Source organism: Dipteris shenzhenensis, chromosome 8 (assembly GCF_047967505.1).
Source record: "Dipteris shenzhenensis isolate YYH24624 ecotype China chromosome 8, Dip_SZ_1.0, whole genome shotgun sequence".
Taxonomy (NCBI): Eukaryota; Viridiplantae; Streptophyta; class Polypodiopsida; order Gleicheniales; family Dipteridaceae; genus Dipteris; species Dipteris shenzhenensis.
The window spans coordinates 45,184,494-45,199,567 of record NC_141603.1 but is presented as its reverse complement, the minus strand read 5'-3'; the positions used below and the strand labels follow the sequence as shown (position 1 = coordinate 45,199,567).

Sequence of the window (15,074 nt, the reverse complement as noted above, 5' to 3'; positions counted from 1 at the left end):
GTTCAATCACAACCCTTATGGATGTTCAAGCTCAGAATCCATTCAACGCTCTTGCTCTTTGAAACAGGTAGCTTTTTCTTATCGAGCCTTCTCCTTCCAATCCAAATCCAAGTTGTTGATCATTAGTTTCTCAAAGTTGCATTGGCTTAGTACATTGATCCTCTTTGTACTTACAATGGTAATGCAACTCTCAAGCATGGAGAATAGGACCTTTTTCAATCCTTTCCATTATGTACCATCTCTAATCAATGAGTCTCAATAGCAATCGGTGCCAGGAACTGCCATAGTGCAAGGCCACCAATGTTTGTTTTAGTTAGGTCTATTTTGGAGAATGCATATTCTCTATACATGCAACTTTCTACTCTTCGCTAAGGTCGAGGATTAATGCTAGCTAGTATGACCTCCCTCATCTTGATTGTAGTTGTGACATCATTTCTCGTCCTAGTATCTTGAACTTAAAATTATTCCATTAACCTATAGTGGATATGACAACCCATGCAATGGGTGTGAGAAACGGAGTAGGGAATCAGGCGGTCATCGACCTTGTCATCAGCAATAATCTACTACACTTCTAGTAGACCTCAATTAGACCTCTGCTATTGCTCCATAGTTGGTTATAGTGTCCACCGGCCTATGCCTAGCTTTTGATGGCCCTTGATAATATTGCAGACACAAGCTTGTTGTCTCAAAGGGGGAAGAGAACAAGAAAGTGAAGAGATTGGGTGATGAAGGTCAAACAGGTCTAAGAAAACTTGGATTTAATATACACCATTGAAAAAGCAATTTAGAGCCATTGGATCATAAGTAATCCAACATTCCAACATATACACATGGCTTAAGGAGAAGCCAACTTTTTCTTTAATGGACTTGGCTAGTCATATAAAGAGCTCCATGTTTGACTATGGCCAAACTTTTTGCGTGACATTTGGCATTGCTCTACGTCAAGATGTAGTACATAGGCACTACATAGAAGTGTCCATGGTATGCACACGCTTTGGTCATCAACTAAATGTGAAATCTACTCATGACCATTGCAATGAATGGAGGTTCACATGAGAAGGATCCATGGTATGTACCCTCTTTGGTCATCAGCTGCATGTAAAATCTAGTCATGACCATTGCAATCAAGGGATCTCCAAATGCTTTGGTGGTAAACTACATGTACTATGGTCATAACCATTGCATCAATGGAGGATGAGATGGGATTGGTAATCTCGATCAAATGAGGCTTTTCGATCAGTTGGATAAAAGGTTTTCATATTGATTTGTAGTCATATTTAGTTGTTTCCTTTGTATGCAAGTAGCACTCTCAGACGATCATGTACATAAGGATTAAATGACTAGGCTTCATTCAATGCTTATGTATAACACAACAACACAAAGCACCCACAAACGCACACACAGATGCGTTTCCTTAACTTTAAAAAAAACTTACGGTTGCGTCTATTTGTGCATCTACAGATCCGCGTCTATAGGTGCTTCTATATAATAGATAGATGTGCCTATAGATGCGCTTTTAGACACTCTATAGAAATTTTAAAAAAAAAAAAGACGCGTACATAGACACGCTTATAGACACTCTACAAAATCTTTTTTTTAAATAAAAGCATAATTTTATGTGGTTGAACAAAATGCTATGTATGTTGTGTATGCTATGTGGTTACAAGAATCCCATTTCCACATTGTGCAATTCAATTCTTACAGCCAACTGCATTTTAATTAGCATGTCTATAGTCGACGATTACAATTCCGAATAAAACATTACAACTCCAAAACATTTAGCTCATAAGGCATTCATTGATAGAACATTGCACAAGGAAATTGAAAGCCAAAAAAATAAAAGGAGTGTATATTAATTCATAGCCTAAAAAGTGCTTGTATGTACATATAGCACGAAGCCAAGCCACGTCCTATGGCTTCAAGTACAAAAAATAAGAGGAGTGTATATACAAGAGAGACACAAAGCTAAGCTAATGGCTTCAAGTATAAAAAAGAGTAGCTGGCACTACTTCTACGACTAATCTAAGTTCTCTGCATCCTCGCTCCCTTCTTTGCTCCCTTCTTCGCTCCCCTCTTCATTGATTTCAATGAGCACATGACTGGTCGAGGGCTGTGTGCCCCTTGATAGGATGATGAGTGAAATTTTCTTAGAAGATAAGCATGCCGATTGCAACTATTCTCGCTCCATGTTGACCACGGCAAGACTTTTTGTGTTAAGATCTCGTGACCTTTTTTTACATGGCTATCGGTTGTTGGCCTTGCTCACCTTCAAATAGATTCTGAAATAGTACATAGGATAGCAAAGTTAGTGCACCCAAGAGTTATGGATTATTCCAAAAACACAATCTTGAGTTCCGTCTTGATTGCGAAAAGACTTTGTGTGTTACATGACTTTTTGGAGTTCCGTCTTGACTACGGAAAGACTTTTGCGTTACGTGACTTTTTGGCCTGCCCTGCTGTGGGTAGGCCTTATTCCTTTTTTGTTAGTGAAGGCTTCAGCTTTGGAGATAGGCAAAATTCTGAATTTTTTAAAGTTTTTATTGTGAATTGTTGATTGGTCCACTTGTCTGTTATGATTGATTTTATCTCCACCCTCTTTTTCTCTCTTGTCTATTTCAAGGCAAGCCCCCCCCCTCCCCCTCTCTCTCTCTCCCCCCCTCTTCTCCTTCATGCACATTGAAGTCCCCTCTCTCTCTCTCTCTCTTCCAAGCTAAGCATTTGAGCAGGCCTTTTGAATGCTTTATGAGCATTCATCTTGTTACATGGTTGTGCCTTACTAACTTTTCTATCGTATCCACTGTTTCATACCCAAGAATTATGGCTTATTACACAAGGTCAGTCTCGAGTTTTCTTGCATCTGCGATGATCCTCCTCCTCCACGCTTCTACAGTCCATGCTCCTCCTCCTACACTACCACAGACCTCCTCCTGCTCAAACAGGCCCACCTGTGGTGGCATTTCCATCCCCTTCCCCTTCTGGATTATCGACCACGATCCCTCCTGTGGCCTTCCCGACTATCGCATCCTCTGCAACTCCACCACCCCCTTCCTCCTCACTGACTCTGGCCACTTTCAGATTCTCAAGTTTGATCCAAATCTCTTAAATCACTTCTCCATCAACTCCTCAACTGTCAGAGCCCATCCTCAGACCTGCAACGCTACAAGCAATTCTCCCTCTACTCCATCTTTCACTCTCACCAACAGAACAGCGCCGTTCGCAATATCCGATAGAAATTATTTTGTGGTAATGGGATGCCGTGCCTACGGCAAGTGCAGCGGCTCGAGTAGCCTACGCCGTGGCCCTAGCTATTCAATTTCTTGTCAGGCAGGTTGCTCTGAAGATATTTGCCTCAGAGATGACTCTAACGTTGTTATCGCGAGCTACCCCTGCTGCCTCGTTTCGCTTCCAGCAGGATTGACACAAATATATCTAGAAGCGCCTGCAGCAGGGGATTCGGAAGGATGCGGAGACGTAGCCACGATATTCGATCCATCCAGCACGGATTTTGTAAGTAATTCATATGTTCTGGACATCATATGGGGCATCTTGTTTGAAAGTACATCTCAGAATTGCTCCAGTGTCTGGAACACATCCGGATATGCCTGTTCCCAATATGCCGAATGCAGCGAAATTCAAGGTTTCCACATGTATACCTGCACTTGCTCTTCATTCAACTACGTCGGAGATGGATTCACCAACGGAACTGGATGTAACGCAATTGAAGGAAATAATTCGGCATGGGCTACATTTACAATAGGTTTGTGGACCTGTTGCTGGGCATATCTTTCCAAGAAGCTTTTCCTGGCACACATCTCTTACATTTTGTTTTCACCTTCTCAGCTGTCCGGCCGGTCGCGCTAGCCGTCTCCCTGACGATCGTCTTCTTGTTGCTTTCCTGCTTGCTCAACTCTCGAGCGGTGAGTCGTAGGAGGCGAAGGTACTTCAGATTGCACGGTGGTCACAGATTGCAAGAGCTTCTACCGGGCATCCAAGGGCAAGTAACGCCCAGACTCTTCGGAGAACGTGAACTAGAAAAGGCTTCTCAAAAGTTTTCGGAGACGATGAAACTGGGAAGTGGTGGCTATGGTACCGTGTACAAGGGAATCCTCACGGATGGCTTAGTTGTGGCAATCAAGAAATCTAACCGTTCGCAGCAACCTGCGGAAGCCGATCAATTCGTCAACGAAATCATTCTCTGTTCCAACATCAGACATCGAAACATTGTTCAGCTGCTCGGTTGCTGTCTCGAGGCACCAGTCCCCCTCCTCATCTATGAGTACATTCCGAATGGAACGCTATCGGATCATCTACGAGGCAAATTCGGTAACAACCTGAGCTGGGAAACCCGCTTACGAATCGCACGTCAAACTGCAGATGCCTTAGCGTATCTACATTCTGCTGCGTCTCCACCGATCATCCACAGAGATATAAAATCTTCTAATATCCTCCTGGACCACGACTTCACCCCAAAAATTGCTGATTTCGGTGCGTCAAGACTTAGGGCACCGGATGAGACCCACGTCTTCACGACAGTGTTGGGCACGTTTGGGTACTTGGATCCTGAATACTTTGAGACTTTCTGCCTCAGTGACAAGAGCGATGTCTACAGCTTCGGCATGGTGCTACTCGAGCTAATAACTTCTTTGTCGCCTGTGGCACTGGGCAGCAATCAATCTTTACTGTGCAAAGAAAAGGTGAGGACAGGAGAGTTCTCTGAACTCATAGACGCTCATCTCACAGCTTCCATGACTACAGAAGAAACGAGCGCCGTTGATCGTGTGGCCGAGATGGCCCTCAGCTGCTTATCAATCCAAGGCCATAGCAGGCCTTCTATGAGAGAGATTGCTGATGAACTGTATCGTATCCAATTACGTAGCTCAATCTGCATACAGCATGCAAACGCCAACTGCTATGGTGCAGCAAGTCCAGAAGAAAATGAGGGACCTTCACTATTTGTTGCACATCCACAGAACCAGCCTCCGAGAATGAAGGGGTGATTTGTATGGAAGAGAGACGGAGATAAGACACACACACACAGTTAGGAGAGCAAGAGAGTAACAGGGGGGGGAGATGTGGGGGTTAAAGGTCACTGTGCCTTTACCTCTGTTATGTACTGCCTTTACCCCGGTTATGTATAATACTCAAACACATATATAAATGAATGAAAAAGAAGATTAGGGTGTTCTGCACCCACCAAAACTTGTGTGGCTCTCTGTTTCTCTCTCTCCCTCTTTCGTTCTTGCTTCCATTGAGAGCACTCTCAACTAGTATCAGAGGCCGGGTGATCTAGCTGAGCGTGCGTGAATGCCTAGAAGCTCAACAGCTCTGTGGGAAGCTTTGTGGGTGACCTTACTTGCATCCGAGTGTGCAAAGACCTTGGAGGAACCTTTGGAAAAGTCACTTTGGTTTTGCGAAGTGGTTTTGAGAGCCTTTTAAGTGTTTTCAAAGAAAAAGTCATTTTTTAAGCTTTTCCCTGTTCCGTTCGACGACAGAGACTCCGTATTGACTTATAGAGGCAACTATTGCTTGCTTTTGGTATCCATTTCACTTTAGGAGCTTCGAAACACCTTTATTCTTGAATCTGGCATCATTTCATTAGATTTATGACTCACTGTGTCAGTTTCTACGTTTTCTGCCCGGGTGTTGAAACTCAAGTTTGGAGCAACCATTTGCAGATCTGTCAGTTCCGGTGGGCTCAGGAGGTCCTAAAACTTCTATGTTGCTCATCATTCGCACTCTAGTGGAGTTTACAAACAGTTCTGTTTCCAAAAACGTTTTTCAATCTGTGTGTTGGACCCAGTGATTGGGAGCACGGTTTCCAAAACCGTCTATCCCATTACGTTTCGGACACCTAAAAACCCCTACCTGTCAGTTCTTGCACGATTCGGTGGAGTATTTTCAGAGTTATAGATCTCTGTATATTGGATTTCGTCTCTCTTATGCATTTTTCATTCTAAGGTTTTGAAACCTTAGATTTATGCCACATGGCAGTGGATAAGTGTTGACTCCCATTTCTCACTCATTGGTTGGGATTTTGGAGTTCCGACAGAAGAGAGATATTTGCAGATTTTCTTGCTGAGTCCAATTATGTAATGGCGTCCATGTTTTGAGGCATCTCAGGTTCTATTTTCAATAGCGGTCATTGCCATGGGACCATGATTTCTTGAGCATACCTTATGCAGATCACTCTGGTCGCAGTTTGAGCTATGTACGCTCATTCGTGGTGTGCATTGGGTTGCAGTGGATGATTTATAGGCCATTTGGATGCATTGTGATCCTTATTGGATGCGCTGATAGGTCCAGATTGCCTTGTGGGATGCTATTTTTTATGAACACTTTGCACATGGATGCTATTTTATGCTAAGTAATAACTTTGACACATTGCAGGTGATGCACTGATAGTGTTATGCTCTCTTGGATGAGATATTGGTAATGCATATTCCCATGGATGGTGTTTATGCTTGAGCCATTTGGCACTTATTGGCATTTTGGATTGCCATTACAGTTAGCATTTTCTTTTGGGCCAAATTTGCTCATATGGATGGATAGTATATGCACATGAGTCAGATGCATCTTTTGATGCTTTGAGCTTTGAGTTTTGGTGATATTTCACTCTATTGTGGCATACACATTTGGGTGCATCTGGTATTTGGTGTGATTCTCTCTTGAAGGCACTAGCATTTGGGATTTTGCTTCATTTGCATCATGGCATCCTCTTCCATGTCTAAAAAGTAGTTTTTCAGCATTAAAAAGTTTGATGGGACAAACTTTTCTTTGTGGAAAGAATAGATAAGGGATGTGCTTATTCAAAAGAAGCAGATTAAACCCTTGGCAGGTATTGAAGTTAAGCCTGCATATATGTCTGAGGTTGATTGGAATGAGTTGGATGCATTAGCAAAGTCTACTATTAGGCTTCATCTTGCGGAGTCAGTTTATTTCATAGTAGTAAATGAGCAGACTACGGAAGATTTGTGGAAGAAATTGTGTGCCACTTATGAGAAGGAAACTGCTTCTAATAAAGTTTACCTCATGAAGAGGTTGTTTGAGCTGCAAATGAAGGAAGGGGTCTCCATTGCTTCTCACTTGAATGAATTCAATATTATTTTCAGTGAGCTTCAGGCTTAGAAGATGAATTTTGATGTGGAGACTAAGGCAATATTTCTCTTATGTTCATTGCCATCCTCATGGGATACCTTCCGTACATCTGTCAGTAACTCTGCACTGGTGGAGTACTAAACTTTGATGATGTTGTGGGTAGCTTGTTGGCCGAGGAGATTAGACGAAAGTCTATGGACGGCAACAAGCAGGATGTAGCCTTAAATGTGCAAAGGGGTAGCAGGTCACAGTTCAGGGGGAAGTCCCAAGAAAGAGGGAAGTCTCGTAGCAAATCCAGGGCACGGAACATTGAGTGTGGTGTTTGATCATGTTGTTGCAATAACCAAGCAGCAGAGTACTTCTTTGTGGCATTGCAAGTTGGGGCACATGAGCCATAATGGAATGAAACTCTTATGCCATTTGGGTTATGTACCGCATTTGAGTTTCTCTGATTTTGAATTTTGTGAGCACTGTCTCTATGGAAAGCAGAAGACTAAATCAGCCCATAAAAGAAGGGGAAAGAAAGAGTTTGAAAAGCTTGATTTGATGCATTCAAACATATGTGGTCCCATGCCTACACGATGATTGCAAAAAATGGTAGAGCTAAACTATGCCTTTGTACTCCCGACAGTATCTTCCTTCTACTCACCCAAAGCACCAAACAGAGGCACCAAACTTCCTATAGATCTTGGACGTCACTATCTCTTACTAGTTTAAAACAAGCACATCATCTAACTCTAATCTTGTTGATGGTAAAGGCAAATCCTTCCGCTCTTCCTCTCTCATATAAGCCAAGATAGGCCAGATATGCTTATGCACTTTTCAATACAAGATTTCAACATGAAGATTTGCTCCAAATTCTAGCCTTCTAATAGATGGACCAAGTTCCAGAGCAGATATCCAGAGTACACAAATAACAAATCTATCTCCCACACAATCTGACTAACACACACACAGACTCTTTGAAAGAGGGGAAAGACTACACAGCCCAAAACAGACTGAACTCAGAACTGAGCGGGTACAATCATCTGTAAACCTGCAAGTACGTTCACCATACAAGCAGCTGTACAATCATACGTACGACAACAGGTATTTACACCCCGTATAACCATGCACAGTAGTCCGTACAGCCTGTATTTATTGATGACCATCCTCCATACAGCTTATAGAAGACATATTTAGTGACTCGTACGTGCCCGTACAGCCTGCAATCAAGGCACCGTACTACCAGCCCATACCAATCAGCAATTACACCTCGTACAACCTCGTACAACCTCGTACTGCAGTCCGTACAAAGCCCATGCTTCAGATTCCATACCAGCCCGTACGGTTCTTTCCAGCCTTCAATCAATGCACGCCATCCGATGCAAGGCTATGTTTGTTCTCAGAACTCATATACTCAGAGTTCCTGCAGTCGAAAACTTACACCCGCCTCATCACGTACGTAGGCATTTTTCTTCATAGGTGCTCAGCCCTTCGCTTATGCCCACACACTCTTTCATCTACAGAAACCCCCTCCTACAGTGTAGCCCTTCAACCAGCTAACAGCTGTGCTCCTTCAGCTGCTCTCTCCTCTTCACCCTATGAGCCTCCCACCATCGCAATGGCCTCCAACCAGCCCGTACGCTCTTCGCAGCCCCTTCTCCCCCCATTCTCTCTTGCCACTTCTCCCTTATCTGGAAGCCCAAACTCCACGTACCATGCTTACTCATCGACCAGAAGCTTCCCTCTTCTATCACGTAGCCACATGCATGAGCACGATGCCTTCCCAATCAGTCCAGCCACCTCATCCTAATTTGCCACCTCATCAGTGACATTTTACCACTCTCAAGACATTTCCCCCAAATCACGTTAAATGCACATTTTGGACCTTTAGTCACACAATTCCACACACATTAGCATGCACATTAAAACTTGCATGCGCCCCCGTACACACAAATAAAAAACCCCTTGACATGGGTAGCATCCAAGTACACATTGACTCAGGAAAATATTAAAAAAACCCTTCATGACTTGACTTACATAACCCCAAAAACATTTCACTTACATTGGACACCCTTGCTCTAGAAGTCCGGTACAACCACATTGCATTTCATCATTTCCTAGAAATCCCTGTAGAAGTTTCTACCATCTATACATCAGTGTAGAGTCCTTTTGGGAGTGTCCAGAACTCAATGCCACCACCAACTAGCTATATACATAGCTATGCACCTACCCAACAACATGTAACAAGTAAGAAACATATTTACATTTTTGTCCACACATCTCTAGCAACCCCTTCCTTCTGCTGTGACATTCATGTCCAGTAGTGAGCCAAAAAGAGATGACAGATCCAAATTTTCTTCTTCTTCACTTTGCACTGACTTCCATTGATTCTGCCACTGCTCATTATCTTCATGATCTTCTTCTTTCAGTGCTACCATATCTCTACAACCGGACACCATTGACTCTCTTCTTATGTTTTTTACCATCTAAATCAGTCAATTGATAAGTTCCATTTTCAAATTTATTCTCCACTCTGTATGGACCTTCCCACTTGGTTTGAAATGCAGTATGAAATGTACTATCCAGTTTGCTATTGTATCTGAGAACCAAGTCTCCATCTTCGATTTCTTTTTTCTTGATTTTACATTTTCCAATTCTTGCCTTCGCAATTGCACTCAGGCATAATGCTCAAAAGCCAAATCCCTATCTAACTGCATTACCTGCAGTGCTAGTAATCTCTCCCTATAGCTGTCTACAGGCTCATATCCTTCTTCAACTAAAAATTTCAAAACTGGTATCTCTACATCCAATGGCAGAATTGCTTCTTTCCCATATACCAGATGAAATGGAGAGAATTGAGTGCTATGCTTCACCACTACCCTGTATGCCCACAAAACTCTATTCATCTCCAAATCCCAGTTTTTGGTGTGGCTCCCAGTCATCTTAGTCATCATCAATTTGAAATCCCCATTAAAATTCTCATTCAACCCATTGCACTGAGGGTAGTATGGGGTGATGTACTTATGATTTATATTCAGCTTGCTACATAAGTAATCTGTCACTTCTCCTCTGAATCCAGGACCATTATCTGAAAGTAACTCCAGGGGAATCCCAAATCTGCATCATATGTGTTCATATATAAAATCAGAAACCCCTTTGCTATCCACTCTCTTCACTACCTTCACCTCTGCCCATTTTGATAAATACTCCACTACAGTCAGCATATAACATTTCCCTCTGGCAATTCTGGGTAGAGGACCAATTGCATCTATCCCCCATCTTTCAAAGATATCATAAACCAGCATAATATTTCTCGGCTCCATTTTAAGAATTCTTTTTCCCATCCTCTGACATTCATGGTAGGATCTGCACCAATGCTGCACATCCTTCTGTATTGAAGGTCACACATAACCCTCTAGAAGTATTTTCTGTAGTGTAATCTTAAAAGCATAGTGTCCTCCACAAGCTCCTTCATGACTAGATGATAGTATATAATATATTTCTTCTCTCCAGGGCACTCTTCTCAAGATTTGATCAGCTCCTCTCATGTAAAGCTCATCATCAATCATCATATACTGTCTGCCCTCTGTACAGTGGATCTTCAAGCTTTACTATCACTGGATCTTGGTCACTCATCTCCTGAGCCAATTCATGTGCCATTTGATTATCCTCCCTTCGCACATGCTGGATATTCCATGCTGTAAATTGTTGAAGCAACCTTTTTACTTTGGCTAGATACCCTCTCAACCTCGGGTTTCTTGCTTGCCAACCTCTTAGAACCTGCTTTACAACAAGTAGAGAATCTCCCTTGATCATTATCTTCTAAATCTTCAGCTTAAGTGCAGCCAGCAACCCCTCATATAATGCTGCATACTCTGCCTCATTATTACTTTCGGCTTCCAGATGGACTCCCTCCTTCTGAATCAACTTGCTCTCTGAATCAGTAATCACATATCCTCCATTAGCTTGATGTAAACTCTTCCTGTATGAGCCATCAAAATGCAAAATAGATGCTCCTGGAATGATAGCATGCTCCTCTTTATCTATCTTTTTCTCTACTTCCTTTACCAAAATGGGGCCCTCTTTGTATGTTAACAGATCTGCCAGTGTGGCTCTGGAAGTGCTCTCCACCAAAAATGAGAAAGTATATTCTTGTAGTTCAACTAACCATTTCATCATGCTTTAAGAAAGTGTTGAATTATTAACAAGCTGAGGCAATAAAGGGTAGCAACTCAAAATCACAAATGGCTTTGAGAGCATACACCAAGCTTGACAGAATCAGCTCTGCCTCCATATATCTCCTCTCTACTTCTGTTTTGACTCTGCTAGCATAATACACAGACCTCATATACCGGGACTCCTCCCCTTTCCACAATAAAATGGCTCCCACAGCATCAGGTCCAAATGAAGGGTTCACATAAAAGGTCTGAGAGAAATCTGGGGCTTTCACACAAGCAATCTCTCCCAACACTTCCTTCACTCTATTGAACACTGCTTCACAATCCTCACTCCATTGCAGAGGTTCTTCTTTCATAGCTTGTTGCAAAGGATACAACAGCTGAGAGACTAAATGTATGAATGTGGTCATATACTTCACAATCTGCACAGAAGTCTGCAACTGTTTTGATGTAGAGGGAGCTAGAAGTAAGATAAGGGCTTTCACCTTCTTTGGATCAGGTTCAATGCCATTTTGGGATACTATATGTCCCAATAATTTCACTTTGGAGCATCCCAAATGACATTTCAATGGGTTGAATTTCCCTCCTGCTTCATCCATTCTGTGGAACACTTGATCCAGCCTCCATGCATGCTCTCTCTTGGAACTGTACACACATATATCATCCAGAAATGCTCTCATAAATTTATCAATGAAAGGAGCTAACACTTCATCAGTATTCTCCTGATACCATGCCGGTGCATTCTTCAATCCAAATGGCACTACTCTGTAACAAAAGCAACCCCAGGGTGTGATGAATGTAGTTTTGATTTGATCCTCTTCAGCAATTAAAATCTGGAAGTATCTAGAGTATCCATCACACACACTGTATTTCTCATACCCTGCCACTCTATCCAATATATCATCAATAAAAGGAAGAGGATAATGATTGCTTTTAGTTACCGCATTGAGAGGCTTGTAGTCAATACATACTCTCCATCCTCCTATGTGCTTAGGAATGATTACCACTGGACTGCCCCAATCTGAATGCTCCACTGGATATATCAGCCCAGCCTTGAGCAACTTATTCAACTCGTCTCTCAGCACGGGAAAAAGCTCTCTGTGTGTCCTCCTCAACTTTTGAAAAACAGGCCTGCTACCTTCTTTTAGCTCAATGTGCATTGGCTCACATCTGAAACCCCTAATCTCTTCATGTGAGGTTATAAACAGCTTTGGATACTAATGAATGACTCTCATATACTCCTCCTTTTCCACTTCTTCCAGACTGAAATTCAGCATGGATAGCAATATCTCTTCTCTTTCTATCTGGGAAGGTGGGGGTTGCATCAAATTATCCATATCTTCAAGCTTACTCTCCTCCTTAGCTTCTTGTACCTTTGCTGCCTGCAACTCATATGCATCAGACTCCTTCAACAGAAATGATACTTGCCCCTCCTCCTCAGATGTAGTACTTTCTTCTTCAGTCTCACTGTCTGACTCCTCCTCCATGCTTGTTTCTTTTGGTTCTTCTTCTATTTCCCGTCTGCTGCTCATATCAAATTTCTTGGCCTTTCCCTTCTTATTATGCACTGTAATTGTACCCATCTTCCAGTTTTGTATCTCTCCTACCTGTCTGAGCCAAGGTCTACCCAAAATCAATGGGTATGCTCCCAAACCAGTAGGCATAATGTGGCAATTAATGCAACAGGATACTCCAAAAGCATCCACTACTACTCCCGTGCATATACCCAGACATTTCACCTTCGCATGGTTTGCTAATCGAAGCCTAAAATCTGAATGTGCATTCAATTTTAGCCCCAACCTCTCCATACATGCCTGAGTCATGACACTTATCTGTGCACCACCATCAACATATGCCTCTCCAACACTCATAACTCCACACCATGCATCCACTACAGGGCATAAATCTGGAAGATCTTCTACAGACATCATCTCCATCTCTCCTCTCGTAGGCTCCTGCTCATTACTTTTCCTGGGATTAGCCAACTTCTTCCATTCTCTTTTGAGCTTCGGACACAAACCAAGTAACTGTGCAAAAGTTATATTAGCTGTTCTCCCCTTCAAATCATTCATCAGTGTGTATTCCTCTTGTCCTTGACCCATATGCAAATCTGAAGTCTTGTAATGTTTCCTGGGCCTCTGATTCTTCTTTTTAGGAGACTGAGGGCTGAGATCAAACTCCACATGCTTCCCTTTTTTTGCAGAAGGTCCATTCTCTCCTATTGCACTCCTTGTTCTCTTTGCTATTGGCATGATCTCCGGAATAGTCTCCACCCTAATCAGGCTGATTGGCTTCCCCTTTACTTTATCATCCCATTTGACTCCATTGGTAGAGGGCTGATTCAAATCCTTCACTTCCACATTGAAGTCTCCTGACCTATCATTTGTCTTTTGCATCACAAGATAAACTTCTCCACCTACTCTTGCTGGCTTATCACAGTGAGGGCTGATATGTCCCCACTCTCCACAATTCCAACACTTCACATTGCTCATGTATCCCTGTCCTCTACCTGTTCCAGCTGTATTTCCTTCACTCCCAGCCTGTACATCTCTCCTGTTGTTTTGCACACCTCGACCTCTTTTTCTTCCTGCAGTCTCCATCCAATTTAGGCTTAGTGACTTCATAAGCTCTACAGCATCATGCAAGTCCTTCTTCAGGGAGTCATCCTATACAGGAACAGACACTGGCTCTCTCTCTACATATGCCGTGATCATTTCTGGTCTGCTGACCAAGGTTTTAGGCTCCTCTTGCATGCCAAGCTACCTCAGTCTCTGGACTTTCCATTCTTTCTCCCTGGCCACTCTAACAGCATCTTCAAAACTATCCAGATTCTTCAGCTCCACTTTCAATCTGAGTATAGGCTTTAGGCTAGCTATGAAACAATCACGCTTGATCATTTGAGGTGGTACTTCCAGAACAAGAGCTTCACACCACAAACTCCATAATCTCCCAAACTGGACTATGTACTGATTCACATCTTGTTCTTCCTCCTGTCTCACTGAGCATAGCTCTTTCCAGACTTCATTAGGGCTCCTGGCTTGTGCAAACCGTACAAGGAAAGCTACTCTCACCACTGTGGACTCTGGATTTTGTTGCTGAGGATGAGCAGCCTTGAAGGTAACACCTTCAATCTACAACCATGCTTTTGCATCTCCTTGTAAGCAATAATTCAGAATCTGAAACAAAATCTCAGGGGTTGCCCTATCTTTCATAAGTGTTGTAAATTCCATCTTTTCCAGGAATCTTATTGCATTCTCATACGGCATCCCCCAGAACTCTGGAAAATCCTGTGCCATCCTCACAATCTTTCAACTGTCACACCCTGGCTTCCTCAACCACAACAAAACTGGAAGGCAACAAAACAAACACACTACTGTGAAGAAGCTCACTCTGCATCCGAAGAGCATTCTTTTTCCTGCGGGCAAGCACTTTTAGAGCTCTCTACACTCTGGCTCGGAGTTGGATCACACGTAGCTGGACTTCAATGCATCTATCCTTCCTATGACCACATTCTCCACTCCACTCACACTGTATCACTCTCATGTGTGGATTTCTCCCCGTTGCTTGCAACACGTCTCAAAACTGAAGTGAACTACCTCTGGAGGCACCAAAACATGACTGCAAAAAATAGTAGAGCTAAATTATGCCTTTGTACTCCCTACAGTATCTTCCTTCTGCTCACCCAAAGCACCAAACAGAGGCACCAGACTTCCTATAGATCTAGGAAGTCACTATCTCTTACTAGTTCAAAACAAGCACATCATCTAACTCTAATCTTGTTGACAATAAAGGCAAATCCTTCCGCTCTTCCTCTCT

At 42.8% G+C, this 15,074-nt stretch overlaps 1 pseudogene; it reads left to right on the top strand.

The window, feature by feature from the left end:
* Positions 1 to 3,737: 3,737 nt before the first annotated feature.
* Positions 3,738 to 4,997, top strand: LOC147899565 (wall-associated receptor kinase-like 14 pseudogene; annotated as a pseudogene).
* Positions 4,998 to 15,074: the final 10,077 nt, after the last annotated feature.